Genomic DNA, 25,826 nt, shown 5'->3' with positions numbered 1-25,826 from the left:
ATATTAGGATATAATTTTGTTAAAAAACCGGAAATTTTTCTATTAGGAATAACAAGAAGGGATATAATAAGGAAAGACTGTAAATTTTTTCAATATGCTATTACGGCGGCAAGGATGCTGGTGGCCCAGAATTGGAAAGGAAAAGAGGTCCCGACTCTGGAAGACTGGAGGGCTAAACTTATGGATTACGCAGAATTGGACAAATTAACAGGCAAAATAAGATATCAAAAAGATCAGAAATTTTTGGAAAACTGGGGGAAATTTACGGATTATTTGGAAATCGTATGTGAGGAACAGACAACGTTAGTGTGTCTCAAAGAAGCTTTGTGAAAGAGTGAGGAACATTACGCAAAGAGAAACATAGAAAGAATTGTAACGTTTAATGGTAATGTTGAAGCTAAGAAATGTGTAGATAGGATAGAGGGTGCGAAAGATTGTCGGGAAAGTTGAGGGAGGTCTAAACAGAGAAGAGAGATGAGATGTAATGGGATACAAATAAGTTTTTCTTTTTTGTGTTGCTAAAATTCAATAAAAATATATGAAAAGAAAAAAAAAAATATCCTCAGAAACCCCAAGGATAAAATCCAGTTGGAAAACCAAGGGGTCTATGAAATACCCTGCAAAGTCTGCCCAGCCACGTACATTGGACAAACAAACAGACGAATAAATGCACGTATCGCAGAACACAAGAATGCCGTCAAAAAAGAAGAAAAAACTTCCTCTCTTTTCCAACACATGAAAGAAACAGGACACGAAATTAATTTTGCAGATTCCAAATTACACACACCATCCAGTAGCCAAACCATGGTGGCACCTCCGGATGCTGCACCCCCCTGCAATCCCTACACAGATCTGGCTGACACAGGCCACAAAACCACAGCTCGCCCCTATACACGAAGCCAAGCCAGAGCACAACTAAGTGCAGTACAGCCATCTTCTCAGAAAAACTCTTCACAAAGTTCAAGAGGTCAAGACACAAAGACTTTAGCAACTAATCCACACCTAATGACCCACCTAAGTGGTACTCAGGATATCACTCAAGAAATCACTCAAGATATCCCTCAAGTAATTAAGGAACAAAAGAAGAAAAGGCACACTAGCCTGGGAACTTCCTCTCTGCCCAGAACATTGGAGGCTATACACCACACCCCCTCAACAGTATTTATAGGAACTCAAACACTGAGATCCTGCTCTGTTCCAGTAACAAGAAGCCGAAAGCACCAGCCTGAAGATGACGAGTGAGACCTCGTCGAAACGTCGCCTAGACACCCCAACTTTTACACGGGAAGACACCCGAGGACACCAAAACCTGCATATATATATATATATATATATGCACAAAAAGGGGGTAATATGACTTGGTACATCATTGTGCCGCCAAAGAGCCTTCCAAGACCTCATTATGAATGTCCTGTTTATATTAAGAATCTTTTTGGCAGGGGAGGTTAAAAAGAGTCAGGTCAAGGAGCTTGGCATTGTTTCAGATGGGAAGTCAGAAAGATCAGTGGGCAGAATTGGTTTAAAAGATGATGAGAAAAGGGCTAGATCTTGGACCTTTCTGTGATTTCATTATAATATGCATTTGAGCATCTTAGAATATCAGGAGATGCCTGTACTGAGTTGAACAATTGCCTCCATCTGTCCCAGGTTAAGAACATAAGAAGAGTCGTGCTGGATCAGGCCAATGGCCCATTCCAGTGCAGAATTCTGTTTTCACAGTGGCCAAGCAGCTTGACAAGAAGTTTGACAAGAAGCCTGCATGTGGGAGCAATTTATATAATTTAACTATGCATTACCCAGACTGACTCTTCTCCCTGTCCTTGTTTATATCACATCCTTCCTTATACAGGATGCTGTCTTGCTGTTATATACTGGGCAAATGGCTGTACAGATATATTTTGGTGATCCATTTCATCTTTTGGGGAGATGTACCATGGAGCAACCCACAACACAACTAGTTTTCTGTGCTGTCCTGTGTGATGGACAGAAACCAAAACAAGCTGATTCACCCACCCCTACCTACCATGTTGCAGATTCAGTATTTTGGGTACTATTTGACCCACATTAAAATTTTAATTTCAAGTGTTATGTGTGTTGGTCAGTCAAGAATATACCCTTTTATGACTGGAAATGTCACAGTTGTAGTTGTTGTCAGAGAATAACAATTATTATAACAGCAATAGTAGTAATAATCTTTTGTTGTTGTTTTAAAATAATCATCTTAGAATTTGGGGGGAAAAAACCTACCAGTTCTTCACAGGACAAGTTGCAAAATTACAAAATTCATCATAATGACAATTTCCGGAACTCATTTTTAAAGTCTTTCCTTTGCTCCAGTTTTTAAGTACCTTTTCTTGAGAACAATACCATATTTTACCAGCGTAAGGATTTGCATGGCCTTGAAACTCCCATACAAAGAGGCACTAAATCTTTGCCATCAATAAAAGATATTCCCATTTGCAAACTCCTGCTGTTCTCCTCGTTGTTTGGTGAAAACCTGAAAAGGCTTGTGGAAAATAATTATTTTGCTGCACACGGGTTTTCATTGTTGATAGGAATCTGAACAGCAGACTCTCCCGAAGAGACATCTAAGAAAAACCTTGTCATTACATCCTTTGACCTGGGTAATTAGGCATAAAACCAGGGACACCTGCTTCTTGATTGGCGAAATGTGAAGCATAAAAGTGGAGTCATAGGAGGTCCCTCTTCCCCCCATCTCTCCTTCATAAGGAAGTGAAATGGCTCAAATGCTAGAGTTGCAAGAACAAAAGAGAAGCTCTTGTGAAGTGGGGTAGCCCATGGAAGCACAAGATTCATTGGATTGTTTTTTATATCTATCGGAGAGCCAAGTTTAGCTATTTCATTATGCAGAATGTTCTTTTCATCCTGCCTGGGGTGGGAATTGGCTTTCTGCCAGTGATGACCTCAGTACAATCTCTCTCTCTCTCTCTCTCTCTCTCTCTCTCTCTCTCTCTCTCTCTCTCTCTCTCTCGTGTGTGGTTCTTTCATGTACAATGTAGAAATCTGCCCTATGTAGAATCAGACCACTGGCTCACCTAGCTCAGCATTGTCAGCACCAGAGACCACCACCGTGATGTCATCTCTGTGTTGCTGGGCTACAACTCCCATCACCCCATATCACTGGCAATGTTGGTTCAGGTTCATGGGATCTACAGTTCAAATAACATTGAGTAGAATGTAAGAAGACCCTGCTGGATCAGGCCAATGACCCATATAGTTCAGCATCCTGTTCTCACAGTGGTCACCTAGATGGCCATAGGAAGCCCACAAGCAGGACCTGAGTACAAGAGCACTATCCCTCCTGTGATTTCCAGAAACTGGTTTTCAGAAGCATTACTCTTTCCAGCCATGGAGGCATAGCATAGCCACAACAAAGTCATCACTATACCCACACCCCCTTGCTCAGATGACAAGACCCCCTTTTTGGTGTACTGATGTGGTTTAAAGGAAAGCAGAGCAATACATTTGGCACCAGCTTGGCTGCAGGAGTTGCCAGAGGGAAGCATCAAGGAGTTATCCAACCATTTTAGGGACTCCACTCCAGATTATTGTAGGGTTTACTCCTGAGCCTTTTCTTCTCTCAAAGATATCCTGCACCAGAGTTTTCCTTCTCTTTGATGGGCTATGTTCCCAAGTTGACAAGCCCCATCTGCTCCTCACTTTCCTCTATAGCATGTGGAGAAACTACCTTCTTCACTATTGGTCTTGTCCACACAATCCGCCACAATCCACTGGAGCCTCAAACCCTAACTTACTGAGGGCTTGAGACCCATTGGCTACTCTCACCTGGTTTAGCCGACCAGTCAAAGCCAGTCCTGGGGTGTGGGTGCTGTCACATGCTGACAGCTGCAGGTAAGAGCTGAGTGCAGGTTGGGGTCCAAAGGTGGACAAAGTATCCAGAAGGAGAACAATGTGTCCCCACCAGACATACTACCCCTCCCCAACACCTTATTTGCCCATGTACATGCACAGAAAATAGATCTAAATGAAAGGCAACACATGGGGATCTGCATTGATCATTGTGATGCATTTGCAATTATTATTATTGTATAACCTTAAAAGGTTATATAAACTTAGATGGAGCATGGCTGTGAGGGAGCATGGCTGTGTTGCTCATAAAGGCACTTTTGAATGTGCCACTCCACTACTGACAACAAATGAATGACAAAACCAATGCAGACGTTTGGCATTTCCATTATTTCAATGTGACTCTTCTGAGTAGAACTTAAATAGCTACAACCCAATGAAAATGAATGCAGAAACAAAAGTAGACACAGATCCTTGCATTTCCCTCATGGCCAGCTTCACAGGACAGTCCATGATCAAGCAGGGGTGGGGGAATAAATTAAACTCCATGGAACACAAACCCCACAAAATTCCATGCCATCTCTGTGGCATTCACAATTCTATACTAGTCCCAGCGCAGACTGGAGCTCTTAACACCTTCTTTGTTACAATTGCTGGGCTGGATCATCTGTTTAGTGCTGTCATCGGCAGGCTTCCTGTGTTATACATTTTTTATATTTAATTACGTTTTTAAACACATAATCTCCCCAGTGGCTTGAACAATGGGCATCTGCTTTTCTAAGTACTCACATTAATGACTGGGGTTTGTAGCTGTTAGGTAATTTGAAATGCCTTTGGTTTTCCAGAATAGTCGTACACTCATTTCAGTAATAATACATGATGTTTAGAAAGCTTCGTTCCCAGAGCACTTAAACTAATTACGACTCATAATATCCCTGGGAGACAGGTACAATATTCTTATGTTCTAGAGGTGAGGAAAACTGAGACTGAGAGGTAAAACAGCTTGACCAGGTCAGCCTGGCTAGGGAGGGGGCAGGAATCCTATAAGTAAAGTCATTGTCTCTGTGTCAGCCCTTATGGAGTCAAAATGGCACCACACATGCACAGAGACCACCAAATTCAATTACCACTTTAAGGCAAGATCCTACATACATTAATCTATAGCCACATTAGATATGAGCCTCTTTTCAGAGGCTGTCTGGAATACGACAAGTGTCTATGGGGTCAGAGTCTATGAAATAAGCCCTGGCAGGGTCAAATTGGGGAGGTGGGAGTAGATGAAGGACAGAAACATATGAATGCAAGTAGGGGTGTCTGTCTGGGGGCCGCATTTCCTTGTGAGAAACTTTCCAGGGGCTACACAAGCCAGTGGTAAGGGGGGGCTGATGTAAAAGTGAGCAGAGCAATGGATGTAACTCTTACCTTTGTATGATAGGTGACATTCTAGCTACACAACGCTCTCCCTTTCACACACACCAACAGCTCCCTCCATCCTACTTTCAGGCAAACAAGAGGCAATATGACAGTGGTAGGTCAGATACTAGCCAGAAGAAAGCGTTCAGGGAAGGTGTGGTCAATGTACCTTAGGTGTGTGGCCTGTGGACAGCCCTGAGGTCCAAATAGATAGTCCTGAGGGCATGTGCTTGGTTCCCAGGCTGCATGGCAGTTAAGATAGGGGTCAGTGTTGATCAAAATGTGCCATGAAAGGCTCACAATGGTCTAACAGTCTAATATAATGTACCAGAGAAAAATGCATTAATCCAAAATCTTCAATCCAGATACAATATGATTATATACACTACACACAGTGCTGTCGAATTCTGCACCAGCTGAAGTTTCGGAACCATGTTCAGAGGCAGCCCCACATATAATGCATTGCAGTAATCTAACCTAGAGGTTACCATAGCACAGACAACAGAAGTTGGGCTATCCTTGTCCAGATAGGGGTGCAGATGGATTAGTGACATTGTCCAACATTATTCGCTGTTGTGTCACACCACACCCACTGGTGTGAATGGAATTCAGTACATTATGCTGGCATCTTGGTCAAAGAGCCACAGTTGCATAACACAACAGGCACTGCACTGTGAAAGAAGCACTGGAAAACGGGACAGAAGCACTAGCATTATAATCAGGAAAACTAATACAAATATTACCCACATTTGAATGCACCCCAATACTATGGCAGATTGCGGCCATTGGTGCTGTTCCCGTGACTTTCTATCATTCTCATCATGAGGATTTATCTTTTTGAAGCACCATTCCATGAGTCGTCCGTAAAGTGTATTCAAAATTATACTGCCCATTATGTGCCAAAGGTTACTGAGTGCACAGAAGGCCATCGAGGGAGGCAAAGTAATATGTGAAGATCATTCTTTCTCTCTCTCTCAACCCCTCCCACATTGCCACTTTCTCATTAAAGTTTAATGTATCCTTGCTACTGACAGTGGCACTATAATATTTCTGGAAAATAGAGGAGGGCGGGAAAGAACGACAAAAAAAGGAAATTTGCGTGAAACTAAATCCTCTCATCTTGGGACTCTGTAGGCTTTATATATGTTCATTTAACCATTTTTCTGAAGCATGGGCTGACTGCTCTATCAGATTCACAGTGGACAAGCTTAGGTCTAAATTTATTTCCTCTTACATCAATTAATGGCTGCATTTTTGATTTTCCATTTGCTAGACATAAAGATTGTCGGCTTTCAGCACATTTATTACAACTTTGTCTGCCTTCTATGACTCTTAACATTCTTAGTAACTAGCTCTGCCATAATGGGGGTAATCATGCATTTTATTCTACAATTTTTCATCATTGGTATTACTCTTATTCTCTCGGATTTTGCATTTAAATATTTTTTTTGGTAGCAATGTAACCTTTGCAATGTACTGTGATTCCAATACAAGAGAGTCCATGAAGTGTCATTTTCTAAATGCTACAACAGTACCAAGCATTTGTTCATCTGGGAAATAGAAGAATGAAGGATTCATATCCCCCCCCCCCACATGTTTCATGGATGAAAGAAGGAAAAGCTTTGCAACATGCCTTGTCATTCACAAGAAGGATGTTGAAGTATTCAAATGAAAATGGAAATAGAAATCTCAAATGTTTGCTTATTTAGTTTGGAATGGAATGGAAATCAATATGGCAAACTTGATTGGTATTAACTGTTGCTGCTTTCAATTGACAAATAATATGTAATTGGTGACCTTCCACTCTATTTCCATTCTGTTTCTTTTGTATTGAAATGAATGGGGTGGAATAACTAATGGCCATGTAATTACATGATTTATATAATTTATTTAATTATGTACATTACATAAGTTACATAATTTCACCCCATGGAAAGTGAGACAAATATTGTAGTTTTTGGTAGAAGACGGAGTGCAGCAGAACAGAAACAGTGCTGTATGGAACAAATGCAGTATGGAACAGGCAGTGATGTCTTCTCACAAATCTACTTTCATTCCCATCACACACACACAGACACACACACACACACACACGGTTCTAAGGTTTTGGACACCCCAGCTTAAAGGAATTCTCAGAGGTGCATTTTGTCCAGTTTTCAATGGAAGCACTGCAGATGTGCCCAAATTGCAGTGTTCTTTTTATTTTCTCAAAGCTGAGATAGAAGAAAGATTCCCCACATAAAGAGTCTAAAAGCTAGGAGGAAATCATTATAGCTCTTACAATGGTTGAGTCTAAAAGCCATCTTCCACCAGCAACACTCAACATGGCCAACTCCTAGCCGAGACATTTCATAACTTGATCCAGAGTGAAGCAGTGCTTTAATTACAATAGGGAGACAGGTGAGATGAGCCACAACCCTTTGGTGATTGTTCTTAGATGGATTATGGGAGAGGACATCTGGGAGAGGACACAGGATGTGGGGGCTAGTGCAGGAACTGGTGGCCCTCCAGATGCTGGACTCCAGATCCCATCACCCCCAGGCAGCACAACCAATGGTCAGGGATGATGGGAGTTGTAGTTCAACAGCATCTGGAGGGTCATAGCTTCCTCACTTCTCACCTAGTGGATCTTACGATGGCTCCCTGTGTCCCCTCCCCCCCAATAATCCGAGCAGTGCTTTGAAAGCACGCAGTGAGAAAAACAGAGATCATGCCATGCTGCCACATTCAAGGTCAGGAGAGACAATAGGATTATAATCACTTTGTAACGTTCAGCTCAGCTTTGCTATATTTCCTTGCTGCTCCAGAGGAAATTGTGGACAGGTGTTGACACAGTGGTGGAGGCAGGAAGGAATTTTGCACACATTAAGAGCGGTCAGTGAACACTTAAGTTGAAAGACAGAAAAAGAATTTGAGAGCACAGTGCGTATGAAATGCTGCTGAAATAAGCACACAAAGGTTTTTTTTCCTGGTAAGTTCTTCTATTTGAATGACGACTAAGAGTAGGATACATGAAAGGATACATGAAAGGATACTCTTATACTAAGAGTATAAGTAGTAACCATAATATGAAAGGATACATGACCAGCAATTTTTGTATTCTCATCTAGAGGTGGCCTAGGAGGACAGGGAGTTGAAGACAGGGTCCCTGTCTCCAGAATCCAAAAGTCATTCAAACATTGTGAAAGGGAGCTTTGTAGGCACTGAGCAGAAGTCTTCCTACCTTTTGTGTTGATTGGAGCCAATCAGAGCAAAAGGAGGTGAGTCAGACACTTAGGATTGGCTCCTGGAGAAGGTGCTTGGGAAGAAAATAATACTTTAACCCACAATGCAGTATAGCTGCAATAGAAACATACTTGTACAAAAAACAGCCAGGATATCAAACTGCATTGAACAAGGCAGCAATGGCTGTGCAAAGGAAGTCACATGAAATAAAAATAAACAGAGATACCCCCCCCCCATCAAAAATAAAAATAAAAATCTGACAAGAGATGGAATTGAAAGCAAAATTCCACTTGAGGGCTTCTATGTGTGCTTGCAAATAACACACCACATTTTCTATTCAGAAGAGGGGAAACCCGCATACTTCTGTTCTCTTGCTTGAGGAACACGTTCCTCTCTGTGGTTGACTCTCTCTGCATTGTCACTCTGCCAAAATCCAGTCAGTGAAAATGTTTCTGGCCCTACAAGACTGGAGATAACATAATAAGGAATGTAAGCACAGTTAGATAAATTAATTTCAAGGTCAAACATGGAGACAATGGGAAATGGATGCATGGAGCAGGTAATAGATGGGAATTTGCCTGCATACTGATCTCGCTGTTAAAGGCAGATGTTAACCGATAATTGAATCTGAAATGTAACTGATGTTTTTGCCTGCCCTCTTCCATTAAAAAAATTGTAGGAGATGCAAAAATCAAAGATTATTCAAAGAATTAGGATATGAAAAGCATGTTAGATCACTAAACTCCAATTAGTTAAATTAAATTGTATACCATTATCTACCTGTTGCTTTATTGGTGGCTAGCATTAGCACTCAAGCTAGCACAATAATAAAATTAGGGAATAACACTTTAATTGAATTGCACTTAAAAGGATCACACTGACAAAAACGATTGTATCTGGCTGTAATGCACACCTTTTCTCCCTTCGCTCTCCTTCCCAGCAATCATTAAATCCAATGAAATGAAAGTCACAGGATCTTGACAGCTTTCCGAAATAATGTGTAAACTAGGCTGAAATTGCAGAGCATCTAATCAATTTAGGGAGGTCTCATTAGGGCTTAGGTAGATTTACTAAAAAACAGAGACGAAAAGAAAATCGATTAAATAATCAAAGCAAATCACTGCACACTGAGGCTAGCCAGCTAATTGTGTCGATGTGACAAGAATGTTCTGCTTTCTGCAACAATTCATTATAAATATACACACACAACTCCCCCAAAAGAAAACGAAGAACAATTGTCCTAAATAATTCCAGGATTGATATTGAGAAATGTGGTTCAGATTGTTCTGGTGCCAGATTTTCCCTGCTCCCTTAGCTTCTGCTCCTAATCAACGGATCCTATGCTATGCTTAACTCTGAGTAGTCAGTCAGGCTCTGTGAATACCTGCTTATTAATTATAAGACTGTACCCCAGATTGTTCTTGGCACTGGGTTTTGGCTGACGCAGAACAAATGTTGTCTGACCAGAGGACCGAAGTAGATATTACTAGACACCAGCACACACACGCCAAAACGGTTCTTGGGAACAGTGGTGTATAAGGATTTTATTAAGGATTCTTTTTGCAGCCAATAAGTCTCTCCTTGTGGCTTCCCCCCTGTTCCTCTGCGGCTGTTTCCTCTTTCTGATGGCAGCTAATGCAAAATGGCCTGTTTGGATGTGATGCTTACGCATAAAGCAATCTGAGCTGGGTAATTTAGCAGATTAATGAGACCAGCAAATCGGCATTTAAAACCCAGACGTATCTGCAGCACTCATTCTCCGTCTGTTTAGGCAACCTGGGGACGTGGCCGGTCACCTTTTCCAATATACTTTTCCCTGCTCACGTGATAAATCACGCTCACTCCTGATTTCGCTAGGTTTTCTAGCACAGCCCTCCGCTCAGTTTGACTGGCCGTGGGCCTCAGAGGACACGGAATGAAACACGGAGACCATTCTTCAAGGTTTTCACTCGAGTTAGGTAGCAAGTCTGACCTAGGGTTGCCATCTCCCCAGCCCCCCGTCCCCGTGTGCTCACGGACAGGAGCTTTGTGTTTCTAACAGCTGCATAGCAAGTAGATTTCCTTCATCACTACAACCCTGCAGTGCACCTGTTGATAGTCTGTCTTTCATTCAGTTATAAAAGGTACAGTATCAGGACAAAAAAAAGAAAAGAAAAGCAGCCTATGAGCCCTGGTTGATTAGCCCAGAAACTCAGCTAGTCCATCATCCTATTATCACAGTGACCAACCAGATGCTGATGGGAAGCCCACATGCAGGACGTGAGGGCCACAGTTCTCTCCCTGCCAGTGATTCCCAGCTACTTATATTCAGAGGCATATTGCCTCTGGCAATGGATAGAGAATGCTGCTGTTGTGACTTGCAGCCACTGACAGGCTCATCCTCCACGAATTTGTCTAAACTCCTTTTTCTTTCCTTTTCTTTCCTTTCCTTTTTTCTTTTCTTTTCTTTTCTTTTCTTTTCTTTTCTTTTCTTTTCTTTTCTGAGCATTATCTATTTTAATTGCTTTGAAACATCACGTCTTCCAATATTTTTGTACTCAAATAATTGTAAAGTATGTGCAGGCTTATCATAGCCATGTTGATCAGGACAGGCCAAAGTTCAATGCAACAGCATCCGTTTTGCAGGCAGAAAAAGGTTCCAGGTTCAATCCCCATAATTGCCAGGCAGGGCTTTTTTAAGGCAGTCCAAGATGGCAGCCACCACTACATCCTGAGGCTGTGAATTCCACAGTTAAAACATCCTACTGCGGGAAGAAGTCCTTCCTTTTACCTGCCCCGAATCTTCCAGTGTTCAGCAACAACTTTGGATGGGCACAACAGTACTCTCTCTACTCTAGACCCCCAGAAAATGGTATTCAGAGACATCTCTGATACTAGAGTTGGTGTGTAGTCATCATGCCCAGCAGCTTTTAGTATCCTTATCCTCCAGGATAAGGCAGAGTGATGGTGTTTTCCAGATGGATGGTTTTTCTGTGGGTGCATTCTGCAACATGCCATTGATGTAATAATAGTGAATATGTGGTGGGTTTATACTGGACTGTCCGCACTTCATGCCACGTTATGGAGGTGTTCACATTACTGTCTTAGAGCACAGGGAAGTTGCCTGCCCCCCTGGCCCACTGCATTTCACAGCTCTCCCCCCCCAGCTGTTCACATCAGCACAACTTTAGTTCCACATTAGTTTCTGTTTGTATGGATGCCAGGCAGTGCTGACAAGATAGGGGTGTCTTTATCCTATGCATAGGAATGGCTTAAGGACTCCAGTCAGTGTGAAGCTGGCTTGAGAAGCAACACACCTTTCTTATATAAAAGAAGTACAGAATACATGCACATTTTGGATAATAATATTGTTGTATGAAAATGGACTGTGAGCCAGTGTAGATGTAGGTGTGTTGGAATAGGACCTGTGAGAACAGGGTTCAAATCCATGGATGTGAAGCTCGCTGGATGACTTTGGGCCAGTCACTGTCTCTCAGCCAAACCTACCCTACAGGGTTGGTGTGGGGATAAGATGGGGAGAGACATGTACCCCACCTTGAGATCTCTGGAGAGAAAAGATGGAATAATAATGGAAACACAGTGAGTGCACAGCCAATGCGGGTTTGAACACAGCCTGCTAGTTTTTCTGCAATGCATCTCAAAATTCTTTATTTTATTGTTTCTGTTTGGAGGGACATTCTTGCACTATGTAGCACAGCAAAAATGGGATAAAAAGTAAACTAGTATATAAAAAAATATGGTATAAAGATTTATAGTATAAAAACCTCCAAGATTTCAGCAGAAAGCTATAGGACATGCCCACTGGAAATGAAGCAGTTATGTCCAGCCCAAAAGTATTGCAAGTATTGTATTGAAAGTGAGACTGCATATAACTTCCGCAATAACATCATGAGCACAAGTCATCATAATGAAAAGGATGTCTGTTGGGATCCATGGTGAGAGGACATGCTTACATACCAATTTTCGTCAGAAGTTGTGAGGTCTTGGAAAGAGGAGGCAGGGGCTGCTTGATGATTTCTGCTAGTGACTCTCAGCTAAGCTGCTGCACTTCACACGCCTGTGCTGTCGCTGGAAAAGGATAAACAGCATTATCTAGACTTCAATGAGTCAATAAAATCCTCAATCGGGGCTCTGCATGCCTTCCATTCCTGATAGCCACTGGAATTTACTGAGTGAAGTTGAAGGAATCCAATAAAGCTGCAAAATTACCAGTGAGAGGAGCATAACTCACTCAGACATGAATGCTCAACTCAAGGAGACGAAAGAAATCCCGAGAGACTCCCAGAGGCTGCAGTGCGAGGATAAGGCAGGTAAAAGTCAGCCAAAGAAGCCAAAATAAGAAGGCGGCTTGGATCTGCAGAGGATGGCATACTCCGTTCTGCTCTCACAAAGCCTGAATAGGGAGGGAACAGGGAAAGTGTCTGTCTGCAGGGAAGATCAACTGGAGGGAGTTCTAGAATAGATTCAAAGCTTTTTATTGGAATCAGTTGGGCATCATGCCATGGGATCTATAGGATGACTGGGGTCCAGCCATTTATTTATTGAGGAAGAAAGTGGGGGTACATGTGTCTGAGGCTCAAGCATGCCTTGAAGTTATCTCCTTGAAGCCAGAAGCAGGGCTCATATCATAGGAACACTTGAAGCTGCTTTATGCAGAATCAGACCCATCTAGCCCAGTCCTGTTCACACCGACTGGCAGCAGCTCTCCAGGAGTCTTCCTCAGCCTTATCTGGAGACACTGAAGATGGAACTAGAGACCTTGTGCATGCAAAGCAGATGCTCTGCCACTGAGCTATGTTCCTTCCCCTACTCTCTGAGTGGCCATGTGTGCTGTAGGGACCTAGAACAAGCCAGAGGTCTAACCACTAGGCCAGTGGTTCCCAATTAGGGGTCTGAGGACCCCTGGGGGTCCACAGAACACACCCAGGGGGTTCAAAGCCCCATCCCTTGCCTCCTCCGAACTTTTTTTGGGGTCATTTTTGCATGGTAATATCACAATTTTTTTGGTCTGTTTTAGTGCTGTGTGATTTTTTTCAACATATTGGTCAAAATTGGTTTTGAAATCATACTGCAATAATGATTTTGAGCTGGCAATATGCAGCAATATTGCTCCTCATGCAAGGGAGAGCAGGGCAACCGATTTCAAGGTACCAACAATATTGCACGATGATCCCAATCGATAACGCTGCTGTTCTGAGATGCCTTTCCTCAAGCTGAGGGAGACCAGGGCAGCTGATCACCCTCACTTCAAGGCAGCGTGGAACTATCTTCCCCTGGCACTGAGGCAGAGCAGCTTTTCTCAGCCAGCAGGAAAGCAGCAGCAGCTACAGTGGGCATTCGTCTTCACTGGCTGCCACCACTGGCTGCCCTACTGTTGGCAGTTTGATGTATCCTCCCTCCCACTCAAACCATGGAGGTAACTTCGCTTCCTCTTCTCTCCCCACCCGCCTGATCTCTGTGGCTTCTCCTTCCCTCACCCCCATGCCTGATCTCCAATTTCAGACATCGTGGCATATCGGAATATCACAATGCTTAGCTGCTGATATATAACCATGCTGAAAACCAGATATCGCTCAGCCCTAGTTGGTTTTTTAGTATACCAGAAATCCTTTGCTTTTTAGGGTCCACTCCACAATTTATTCCAAAAATCACTTTGCAAAGGTAACTAAAATAAGAGTTATCAACATTTTCAAAAGTAGGGATTCCGTGGTTTGGCTTTTGGAAAATAGTGGGTCCTCAGTGCTTAGCTAATTGGGAACCACTGATCTAGGCAACCACTTCCATCCCTGCCCCACTCCAGTCCTCTCAACCTTCTCCTTCCCCACTTGCTCAAACTTGCTTCTGGGATTGCTTGTTTATGACACTTAAGAGGAGATGAGTCAAGCAAGCATCACCTTGGTGCTGAAATCACAGTAGCTGCCATTTTATTCAATTTTTATTTATTTATTTATTTACCTGATCTTCAGCCTTTACAGGCTCCCAGAGTAGCTTGCCTAAGACAAACAAGACAATCTAATCTGGTCAAAAGCTCTCTGTTGGGAAGCCAGGTGGGCAACACAATTCCACCCTCCACCAGCCACTTCTGTTATAAACATGTTAACATTTAAAAAAGTGGTGAACAAGACATACCTGGTTAACAAAGGAAGGGAAGAGATGGGAGGTGGGAAGCCTCTCCCTTCTCTTCCCCACAGGTCAGAGTTCACAGTTTTTGAACATTAGTGCTGCTTTCCCAGAGGAAGCACGATCGCAGACCTTGCACCTCCGCTCCCCTTTGCCTGTGAAGTTGCAGTGGTGGTTGTAACTTTGAATTAAAGCATCGCTGGACACATTGATGGTGATGACTTTTGATGAGTTCTATATTCTAAGAGACAGTTAAGCATGCCGAGGATTTACTGCACATCGATCAGACACTCAACCAATTGGGAGTCAAGATTTAGTGCCGGCAGATTCATAACTTTCCCCTCGCTTTCTTAAAACAATTGCCGATGTGGCACCCAAAGTGGTTTTGATCCATTTTATGGTCCTGAACATAGCACTTACTTGCAAGCCCGGGGAGAAGGAGAGAGGTGGGGGTGGATGGGTTGGAGGGTCTCAGGTGCAGCCAGTAACCTTGATGCATCAATTACAAGTTACAGTGCATGCCTGACATGCTACCTGGTGAAACTAGGCAAAACAGAGCTGGTGCTGCTGTGGTCAAACCAAAGGCTTTTTGCCATTGTAGCATATGCACACATTAGGGCTGTTTTTATTTTAAATTCTGCTTTTGCTAGAGACCTGCAATGAATGATCTTGCTGGCTGCTTGGGGTCATCACTGGCATAGGTTTTGTATTTTAGTGTTTTGTTGGAAGCCGCCCAGAATTATTATTATTATTATTATTATTATTATTATTATTATTATTATATACAGGAACAAAGGAAGCTGAGTCAGATCATGAAGGGATCAGTTGCTTTGGGTGTGTGTGTTTGTGTAGAAATTTGTAAGCTTTGTTTCGGCTTCTTTTACTGTGTAGATCTAATGGGCTGAAGTGGCGAAGGGTAGATTTTGGTTGAATGAGAAGAAACTTTTTTCTGGTACAAGTAGCTCAACAATGGAACCAATTGCCTAGAAGAAAGGTGATCTCTCACTCTCTCATTGGGGTCTTAAAGCAGAGGCTGGACACAGGAATGAGCAAATTTATTTTGGTTTCTTTCTCCCTTCTCATTTTTTCCAATCTTAAGCACAGCAAACTGATGTGAAAATAAGTCCTCAACCATAATTTTAGTATGCATTTCACAATTCCCATCACAAAACTGGAATTCCCAGAGTTCCCTATGAATAAGAATAGATTTTTAAGCCACCCTGAGGATTTTAGCTCTGTGGAATAGGAGTCTCCAAACATCTCCCATGATCCTCAACAAACTACAGTTCCCAGGATTCTTTGAGGGAAGCCATGACTGTTTAAAAATAGAATGATACTGCTTTAAATGCATGGTGTAGATGGGACCTGCCTTGAAATCCACAGTGGAATGATTCAACTGACTATATCACTGCCCAGAAATCAAAAGTTGGAGGACTAGAAGACTGCTAACCTGGTCATTGCTGCTTCACAAGCAAGACCAGGCAATTGAGAATCCCCAAATCCTGGTAGGAAGTTGGATGAGCAGAATTTTGTAAGCAACGCTAAAGATAATATTGAGTCCAAATAAAAAATAAACAGCAATAGCACTAGGGGGCCAGGAAGCTTTCGAGAGAAGATTTGCTTCTCATTTTTAAGGATCAGCACAGAGCTCATTCATAGCACTGATTAAACAGCTCAATGGAAGTTGAGTCCCTCAGCAGTCACTGCTGCATTTAGCCTCTGCTGTCTGTCAACAGCTGATGGGCTCCTGTCTGCTTGCCATAAGGCAGGAACAACCTGCTATTTCTGTAAGGCATCCGGCCTATTCAAACAAACGGTGCAGTTTACTGCCGTCAAAATGTGAGCGAGCCATGGGGAAACGGCTTGATCTGTATATGAGCAGGCCCAGATTTTGACGCTGGTCTCACTCATATGATCTGGCCAAGAGAATGGAGTGAGTGTTCCATGAGACAGCGTTCCTCAAGTTGGGCAGCTCTAAACAAAATCTCCCTATTTCTCAGGGTTTATGTTTAGAATGCAAGACCAGGTGGTGGGAAATCTCTCTTCAAGGTTCCTCTATGAATGAAAGCAGTGCTCTTTTTCTGGTGATACTCAATGGTACGCAGTACCAATACCATTTTCCCCACCCCCACCCCCTGCACCCAGTTCCTAAGAAAAGACTGGTTAGGTGGAAAGGCAAGCATCAGCGGTTTTATCCCCTTGCCCTTCCCAGCCCCACAACAGGGCAAGGCTTCAGAGGCACCCACAGTGCAGGCATCTGCCTGTTGCACACAGGAACTGATTTTCCACCCTTTAGGCTGGGCTGGACCTCGAGCTTTCAGGGGCATGTGTGTGCAGCTTCTGTGAAACCACACATGCACAGCTGGGTGGCCATGGGCCATGTGAGAGGACAGGGCAGGGCAGGCAGCTGGCTGTCTGGTTCATCAGGTGGCAGACATTGGGGGAGGGTGTAAGGATATCAGGGGGTTACTCGAGAGCAATCAGGCAAATGCCTCCCTGGTCGGCTGTAAAGCCTTGTTATTGGTGCCAAAAACCCTTCACCATGCAGAGCGCCACTATTCCGTGGCTCGCTCATTCACTGGCAGAATCTGTGAGTGGGCGGTCCTTAAACCTTCCCCAGCAGAGTAGTTTCTTGATGCCCAATCTGCGCTTCCCCTCTCGGCGCGGAAGCCTACTGCGCAGGGAGGGTGTGGGTAACGGAGGACCTCTCTCCTCCCCACTTTGCTCAGGCAAGGTGTCCTGGCACCGCCTTGCCTCCTCTGAGCCCTGAAGCTCCTCTCCACTGGAGGCATGGTTACTCTCCTCTGCTGAGGAGGTGCTTCTTCCTACAATCTTTGGGGGCTCTCTGTAATCCATCTGGCTTTTCCCCTCTTGCCCCTGAGCTGATGGCAGTTCCCTGACAGAGGGGCTGGCGATACACCCCTATGAAAAGAGAGGTGGTGGAGGAAGATGTATCTCTATGAACCTGGTGAGTACTGGCACATTTTTCCCTACAAAGAAGGCACTGAATGAAACACACCCAGGTCCACAAAACAGCCAGGAAGATTCTGAGTATGCTCAGTTGCCCGCAACAACTGATTGGCTGTTGGGAGTGGAAAAACAAGGATGATGAAGGAATGGAATGGAACATCTTGGGTAAAGATAATAACTGGCTGGCTGAAATCCTGAACAGGAGTAATCCACGCTGCAAAAGATTGTTGCAGGATGCATTTCTACAGCAGGGGTGGGGAAGCTTTTTCAGCTAGGGCCACATTCCATTCTGGGCAGCCTTCATAGGGATGGGGGCACATGCCAGAGTAATGGATGTAAAATTAACCGTTGTGGTGTAGGCTAGTTTCTAGATGTACTTCTCTATCCTCCACCCAGGACAACGAGAGACATTATCAGGGTTCAAGGACATATTCCAGAGAGGCAAAAACTCTCAAGTTGGGTGCTAAGCAAGAGCAGTGGGGAGGTTGGCTGAAGCCAGATAGAGGTGCTTGGGGGTTCCCCTACCCCTGCCCTATAGAATGCTAAACCACAAGGCAATTGAGGTGCACCCCAAGACATCCTTTCCTGCACATCATTTCCAGCATGCAGCCCTTTGCTCTTCAGCCGACATTATGAACTGCAACTCAACCAAGCAGAAGCAGCAATAAGAAACAACAAATTTCTGTAAAACGGGCCCAACCTGTTCTTTATGTGACCTTTGTAATAACGGTGGCCTTTCTGAAATGTGAGATGAATTAAGAGGGCTTTGGAGTCCCAAGGCAGGTGTTTAGAAAAGAGGGTTTTTTTTTGTTTTTTTGAAAGGGAAAAATACACCCTGGAAAACAAAAAAACATCTTAAAGCCCAGGGAGGGAAAAATTGTTGGGTGGATACGATGCTGAAAATGTCATCGGCATTGTTTAGGTCTTATTTATTTAGAGACATGGCTGACCACCATAAACGAACATGCTTGAATGTTTCCTTTTATAAACACGTAGTCTTAAATTTAGTATTTGTGGGTAGAGCCAGGTTGATTGCTTCAGAAACAGAAATTTCAGGTCTTGGAGCTGCTACAGCCTCGCCACCAAGACTGCATCTTAAGCACTTGCTTATTAAAGAGCAAGTCCCATTGAACTTAGAAATGAGTGGGCATGTTTAGGGTCATCAAGCACTTCTCTCTTGGCTACCATGTGCTCACTGGCTGGGTTTGCAAAACTCTAAGCATAGGGCAAAAGTTAGAGAACTCTAACTTCTCTCTCTGTATAATTTTGCCCTATGTCTATAGTGAGGAATATCGAGCTTACGGACTGAATTCAACCCTCCAGGCCTCTCTATTTGGGCCGGGGGCCTTTCCCCAAACTATACCCCCTCCTCAACCACACACCCCTCTCCCCAGACCATACTCCTCACTACTTTGAGTGCCCTCCTTGAGTGTCTTTGCCTGGTTGAAATGCATCCTTCAACTCTGACGATGCCTCTTGCTTCCCTGGATGGAGGATCGAGAAGGAGATGGAGGAAGGGTGTGTGAGTGTATGTAGAAACTAGGCTACTCTGCAAAGGCCAAATCTGCATTCACCGCTTTGCCTGCTTTTGCCTCTGGCCCAACCCTCCACTGGCATGTGGCCCTTTAAAGGTTGCCCCAAAGGGAAGGAAAAAGGTTTCCCATCCCAGCTCCAGGGATTTCTATACCAGCCTTCATTATGCATTCCCAGGGTAGTTTTCAAGAAAGAAATAATATTAGAAAAGTCACAAAGGCAATATAATTTCCACATCAGGCCTCCTGAAAATTCAACAACATTTTCTCCTAATATACACATTTGTATGCAATTTTGTCTAATGCATTCATTTTTGCAAAAGAGTTTCCCCTAATATAATGCATATATGTGTGTATGCTACTTTCACTAATATATGCATTTGGGGGGGACATCTTATCCTACTACATGCATTTTTTTGTACACATTGCTTGGCAGGAGAGCTGCAGAATCTACTGCAGAAATTACTAATGCAAATTTTGAAGGATGGATGAGTTTCAGTTGGCATTTTGTTTCAGAAAGTGCAGATTGGGTAGGCTCACCTTCAAATGTGAATGGAACCAAATTTCTCTGCTATATAGTTGATGTCCATGGATTTTTTAAATGGAATACCCAGATTGTGATCTCTGAAGAATATCAGGCCACTTTAGCTCACTAGGTTATCTTCCAACCTTCAGCCCAGGAGCTTCCCAGTTCCAGATCTGCAACACTGACATTACTCTCTGCAGCAACTGTGAAGGACATGCTCTCCCCCACCCTGTATTCATGTTTTAGGATAACATGAGTCAGGGCCAGCTCTAACATTAAGCAGAGGGAAGAGGTTGCCTTCAGGGGAAGAAGGTATGGTGGCAAGTTGTTGGAGAATACTGTGCTTTGTGACCTGCCCTCCATCTAAGCTAATCTGGGGCTCTCTAGTTGCAGAGTAGGATTTTGCACCACCAACACAGTGGTTGCTATAAGATTCATCTGCTAGGGTAGTTGACTTTTGTGCATAAAATAGAAGTGGGCACTATCTTTCCTTGGCTTCAGGCGGCAAAATATCTTGGCCTACAGTAGCTGTTACGGCAGCTGTGCTTGGAAGGAGTGGTGGCTTTTGCTAGAATTATTTTGTTCTTGACAGAGGGAGCATCCCTCTGACTTCTGACCTGCTTTGGAACCTCAAGCCCCTTTAGGAGAGTATATTTTTCAAGCGAGCAATTAGTTATCTGCCATTACGTACAGCTACTGGCCTGCTTGTTCCAGACCTTAATGGCAAGCTTTTTAGGAGACGCGAAGGGTCAAATGTGTTAGCAATTCATTTATCCCAAGTCTGGTTTAAAAGGATAATTTGCAGTAGGCCAAGAAGTAGGCTGTTACAAGCCTCCCCTGTCAAGCGTTCATCATCACAAGGATTCCCTGAATGCATATTTATAAGATCAGGAGAGGGAATGATTGTCGATATTGCTTTGTTTAAATAGTCCCTGAGCACATGACATAATCCACATTCGAAAACGCCCCATCCAATATTTCTGCAATTTCCAAAGAAGCTCTCACCAACTTGCCTATGCCTAGGGGAGCAATCTCAATATTCCTTGGCTCTTTTAAGTGCAGTCCCTTCTCCCTTCGCAAAGATAAAGCATAGTCAAAGGGATCTCTTGGGACTGTGGCCATTTATGTCAGGCCCAGTTTTGGCCTGGCAAACCCACAAATATTTTCTAGAGCAGAGCATGATGTCAAGAAGTGGAGAGTGGAAAGTCTTCAAGAACTGAGAGAAATCAGCACTTGTAATATGATTGAAAGCATGGCTAAGTGACACATTTATTTAGTAAGTTAGATTTATAATGCATCCTAACCCAAGGGATCAAGGTGGGCTATAAAGTCTTCTCTGCCCAGTAACCATATATATGCTTAGTGCAGCTTAAGGTTTAGTAAATGGAGGAAAGCCAGCCAGCCAGGACTATGGAGAAGTGGTGTAGCTCAGTGGTGTAGCACATGCCTTTCAGGAAGGAGGTCCTAGGCTCAGTCTCTGCTATCTTCAGGCAGTGCTGGGAAAAAAGATCCAGTATAAATTGTAAAGAGAAGCTGCCAGTCAAGTATAGACCAGCTTTTCCCAACCTGGTACCCTCTAGAGGTATTGGGTTACAATTCCCATCACCCTGGATAAAGGGCATCTTGAATGGGACTGACAGGAGGAAGAGACCTCAAGGGTCACGTGGTCCAACCCCTTGCAATGTAGGAAATACAGCTAAAGAATCTCTGACAAACGGCTATCCAATCTTTGCTTAAAGACCTCCAATGCAGGAGAGTCTACTACTTTCAATGCCAATCCATTCCAGTGTTGAACAGCTCTTACTGTCACTGCATAGACAGCAGCAGTGGTGTAGCATGGGTTGCCTTTGTGTCCCCCTGGTGGACTGGACAGCCTGGGAGAACGTGACTCCCCTTCTCTTACCTGCCTCTCTCCCTCCTTGTCCAGGTGGATCCTCTCACGGTAGTAAAACACCCCTCCCCAAGCGGGAAAAGGGATGCCCTTATTAATTCCTCACCAATAAATTTTATTCAAAAACGTCTTTGGCCCAGAAGGTAAACCAGCCTTCTGACCATGAGTATACTTTTAAGGAATTTGGGACTTCGTACTAAAAAAAAGGGGGGGTGCTTGACTACCTCAGTTTAGACATCAGTTTCCCCACCTGTTTATTTTTTTTTAATTTAATTTATATACCACCTTATACCCAGAGGTCTCAGGGCAGTTCACAGAATCTGTTGCCTTTTGGATGGGCCTTCAAGTGAAGCTATGCTTCTTTTGGGGAAGTGATACAGCACCTGGGTAGAGCACCTGACTTTGCACTCAGAAAGTCCCAGGCCCAGTCCCCATCATCTCCAGGTAGTCTGGGAGAAACCCCTGCCTAAAATCCAAGAAAGCCCCCCCCCCGGGAAAAATACTGAGCTAGACAGACCAGTGGTCTGACTAGCATCTTCCTGTCCTCCTAACATCTGGAAAATGTGGGTGGTTGCTTTGTGGAAGCACAGGGAGAGACAGAATTGTCACAACCCAATTGGATTAGAAATAATAAAACACATGCTCTCTTCCCAAGACATGGAGTTAGTTCCTTCACACATTAGCGAAACAGCAATTTCAGTTATGCACAACAATGTTAAACAGGATTCTTCAGGGCACGATAAAAATCAATAGTAAATATAAGCTTATTAAGATGTCATTTTTCAGTTCAATGCTGTTTTCTTCTACCTGGATTAAAGGGATCACAAAAGTGATGCTCTGCAGAGATGTCGCAATTCACTCCCAATTTTGCTGCCAGGCGAGGTTTCCTCCCTTGACTCCGAGTGATGTACCAGTAGCCTTGTACAGCTGTAATTCTATATTTTGCAAAGCTCCAAAATAAAGGTTTTAATGTATTATTAAAATCCTCGCTCAGAGGCAGCTGCCAGTACACCTACCATCATTTTAATTGTAGGTTCTCAATTGTGTGTGTGTGTTTTGTTTTGCATGATATTATGGCAGAAGACAAAGTTGTAATGAATACCTCAGTGTATTTTCCGGTGTTACAGCAACAGCTTTTGTTGCATGGGGGTAATGAAGTGGTTACGGCACAGTGGGGTATTTTTAGTTTTATAGAAAAGAGGTTTGGGAAGAGTTTGGTGCCAAAGAAAACAGACGCGGTTACTAAGATGCAAATGGCTGGAAATGAAATTAGAAGGGCAGAAGCAGGCAAGGAAATGGGAAACGAATTCCCAAACAGAGGCAGAGAGGTGACAGTTGATCCCTTCATTGTGCATAACTGCATTTTGGGTGAAAACAACAAAGCACAGTCAAAGCCCTCTTATCCAAATTCAACTGCATTTCTCCTGTTGCTGCTGCCTTAATAGCTTGTTAGGGACATTTTCTTCCTGTTGGGACATATGAAACGGCCTTATAGTGACTCAGATCATTGCTTCATCTTCAAGTCCAGGAATGGCTCTCAAGATGTTGCTGAACTCCAACTCCCATCATCCCCAGCCTCCGGTCTTGCTGGTTGGGGATGATGGGAGTCAGAGTCTGACAATGTTTGGAGGACAACAGGTTCCTCATCCCTGATCTTGCTCATCTCTGCAGCTCATTGGTCTCATGAGATAGGGCAAGAGGCAACCCTGCTTATCTTTAAGGCCTAACTTAGCTGGGTGTTGAGTGGTGGCCACTTACATAGGGATGGGCAGATCTGTCTCTTGGTTTCTCCCAGTTTCTCATTTTTTTCAAAGTTAAATATAGTTCTTCATATATCCACAAAGGTTTGTGATTTATTTTATTTTTGAAAAATGATGAAGACTCAGAAGATAATCACACTAAAATGCTGCTAATATACAAGTTTGTATGCATTTTTTCATCTAATATGCACCTTGTTTGCAAAGCAATTTCCCCAATATAATGCATTTTTGTACAACATTTTCATTAATATACCTGCATTTTTATGCACATCCCAACCTAATATCTGCATCTTCATACACATTGGTTGGCTGAAGTGCAAATTTGGAAGGATGGCTGTGTTTTGGTATGCATATTGCTTTGGAGAGTATAAATTTTGGAAGGTCACCTTTAAATATGAAATGAATTGAATTTCTCCCCCAACCATACCTATGGAAGATATAGTTATTCCAAGGGCTACTGCAGTTGTAGAACATCTGCTCATTTAGAGCACTCATTCTAGGTGGTTGTGTTGGTGTGCCATGAGCCTCTTCCATGCCTCTCCATTTTATAGGAAGATGGAAGCATCAGATGATGTTTCCAAGTGTATCTCTGTACATGTTACTGCTCTGAGCTCACCTTCTACCAGTGAATCATGCAGAAACATAGAGGGTGGACTACTGAAGCTGAGCAATTCTTCCTTACTGCCACACACTCTAAATGGAACTCCGTTTAGGCATTAGAATAGCAGTGTGTCTCTGAATGTAATTCATAATGTAACTGTGCTCACCTATCACCAGTTTGGAATACACTGGGGTAGGAAAAGTCTCTGCATCAGTGGGTGGCATTTTCAGGCAGCTGCTAGGGCTCCATTGCTCCAGCAGGGTCTACTGGGGGCCCTTTTAATAAAACCCAAAATGAGGGAGGGTGGATTACAGCCACCATATTTGTTTCTGACAATACAGAAGACATCCAGTCATTCTGAGGCATTGTGGGCTGAAGTGGCTGATTCATCATAACATGATCCCCTTTTTACAGGTGTGTGCCATGTTTTGTTTTTTTGTGGTGGTGGTCATTACTCCTCACAATACATGGAACCACTCAACATCTCACTGTCAGAAAGAAAGATGGCAGCTGTGAGCTGCCTGCCACTGTCTCCCAACAGGGTAAGTTCTTCAGGGTCCACATTATAGGGCTATCGTTATAGGAGAGGGCCCACAGAAAGACACTTTGTTGACAGGTCTCCTCAGCCATAGTCCTGCCCTTAGGACAAATTTCTTAGCACCTAGGACTATGGAGACACATTCCAGGAATTCTGTTGCAAGAGAGAGATGATTTGATGGAAGTTTTCTATCCCCTTAAGTTCATTTTAGCTGCTGTTAGATTTGCTGATTATACAGACTAAAGGGTCAAGACATTTGCAGTGTCATTTGTGTATAAAATATAGATGCTTTGGACATAATCGGTGTTGCTTTGTTAACATGCCACTTTTCCTAAGTGGCTGTTTCTAATTTCAGCCACTTCAAATTTAAGCACAGTTCACCTAGTCTTTTGGGGTATTTAGGTAGTACTGAGGTCACCAGAAGAGTAATGAAAACAGAGCAGGAGAATATAGAATAGGAAGGAAGTCAGTTTAAAAATATCACACACTAAAATTGTACGGAAGAGTCTCAGATGCCAGCAATACAATTCTGTTTCATCAAAGCCCTGGTGTCCAATTTTCCTGAATTAATTGCGGTACTTTTTCTTTAATGAGCCTGCCATAATGGTCCATGGCACAAGGACAATGTACATAAAGTCACAAAGGCGTTTAAATACCAGTCAGTGAGAAATGTTCCTTGCAAGCTTTAAAAAGTCTTCATGGCCAAAGGCCTTCTATCAAAGGCAGACGGCAAGAAATGAATGGAGTTTAAGGAAATTCAAAAGTTTTAATGTGGAAACCATGGTTTTGAGAGAAAGTAACTCCAATGCAAACTCCTGGCCTATTGATTTTTGTGTAATTTTATAAAGAGCATGAAGTCAAAATGCATCTTCATATTCTCAATGGTTCCTAGTAATGGTGGAAATATAGTACCTATCCGGGCAGGAAGCTTTTTCATACTGTGAGCCACATTACACTCTGGGAAACCTGCTGGAGCCCACATACCAGCAGAGGCAAAAGTGGGTAGGGTTGCCATATTTCGAGAAGTGAAAATCCAGACACATTGTTGAGCTTTTTCTTTTTTTTTAAAAAAAATAAATTCCTAAAATTGTATGTTGCCAAAAATCCAGGACAAACTTCCGTGTTTTGCAAATTGCCCCTGGACATCATTTCTGGAAAACCCAGACATATGACAACCCTAAAAGTGGGTGGAGCAGCAGATGGAAATTTTGTTGCTGTTTCTTCAATTTCTTACCCACCCTTCCCCATCAAGTCCCAGGGGAGGGGGTTATAGTAATTAAAAATGCAATATTTAAAAAGTTTATGCAAAGTTATCTGTCCTATGTATATCAACTGCTGGTACAGTGGTACCTCAGGTTAAGAACTTAATTCGTTCTGAGGGTCCATTCTTAACCTGAAACTGTTCTTAACCTGAGGTACCAC

At 43.2% G+C, this 25,826-nt stretch overlaps 2 long non-coding RNA genes across 3 annotated transcripts in view; one reads left to right on the top strand and one right to left on the bottom strand.

Annotated features, from left to right (window-relative positions):
- Positions 1 to 25,826, top strand: part of LOC309377155 — a 180,295-nt gene that overhangs the window by 79,093 nt on the left and 75,376 nt on the right. The gene's annotated exons all lie outside the window — the stretch shown is intronic.
- On the bottom strand, positions 8,351 to 12,850 carry LOC309375749. The gene is made up of 4 exons (XR_014171025.1): positions 12,676 to 12,850; positions 12,424 to 12,534; positions 8,828 to 8,932; positions 8,351 to 8,539 (listed from the first exon to the last, which is right to left on the bottom strand). It is a non-coding gene; the product is annotated as an uncharacterized lncRNA (long non-coding RNA).

The sequence above is a fragment of the Podarcis melisellensis genome (genome assembly GCF_964234715.1).
Source record: "Podarcis melisellensis genome assembly, chromosome: 8".
Lineage (NCBI taxonomy): Eukaryota > Metazoa > Chordata > Lepidosauria > Squamata > Lacertidae > Podarcis > Podarcis melisellensis.
Note: the sequence above shows the minus strand (reverse complement) of the source record. Positions and strands in the feature narration are given on the sequence as shown.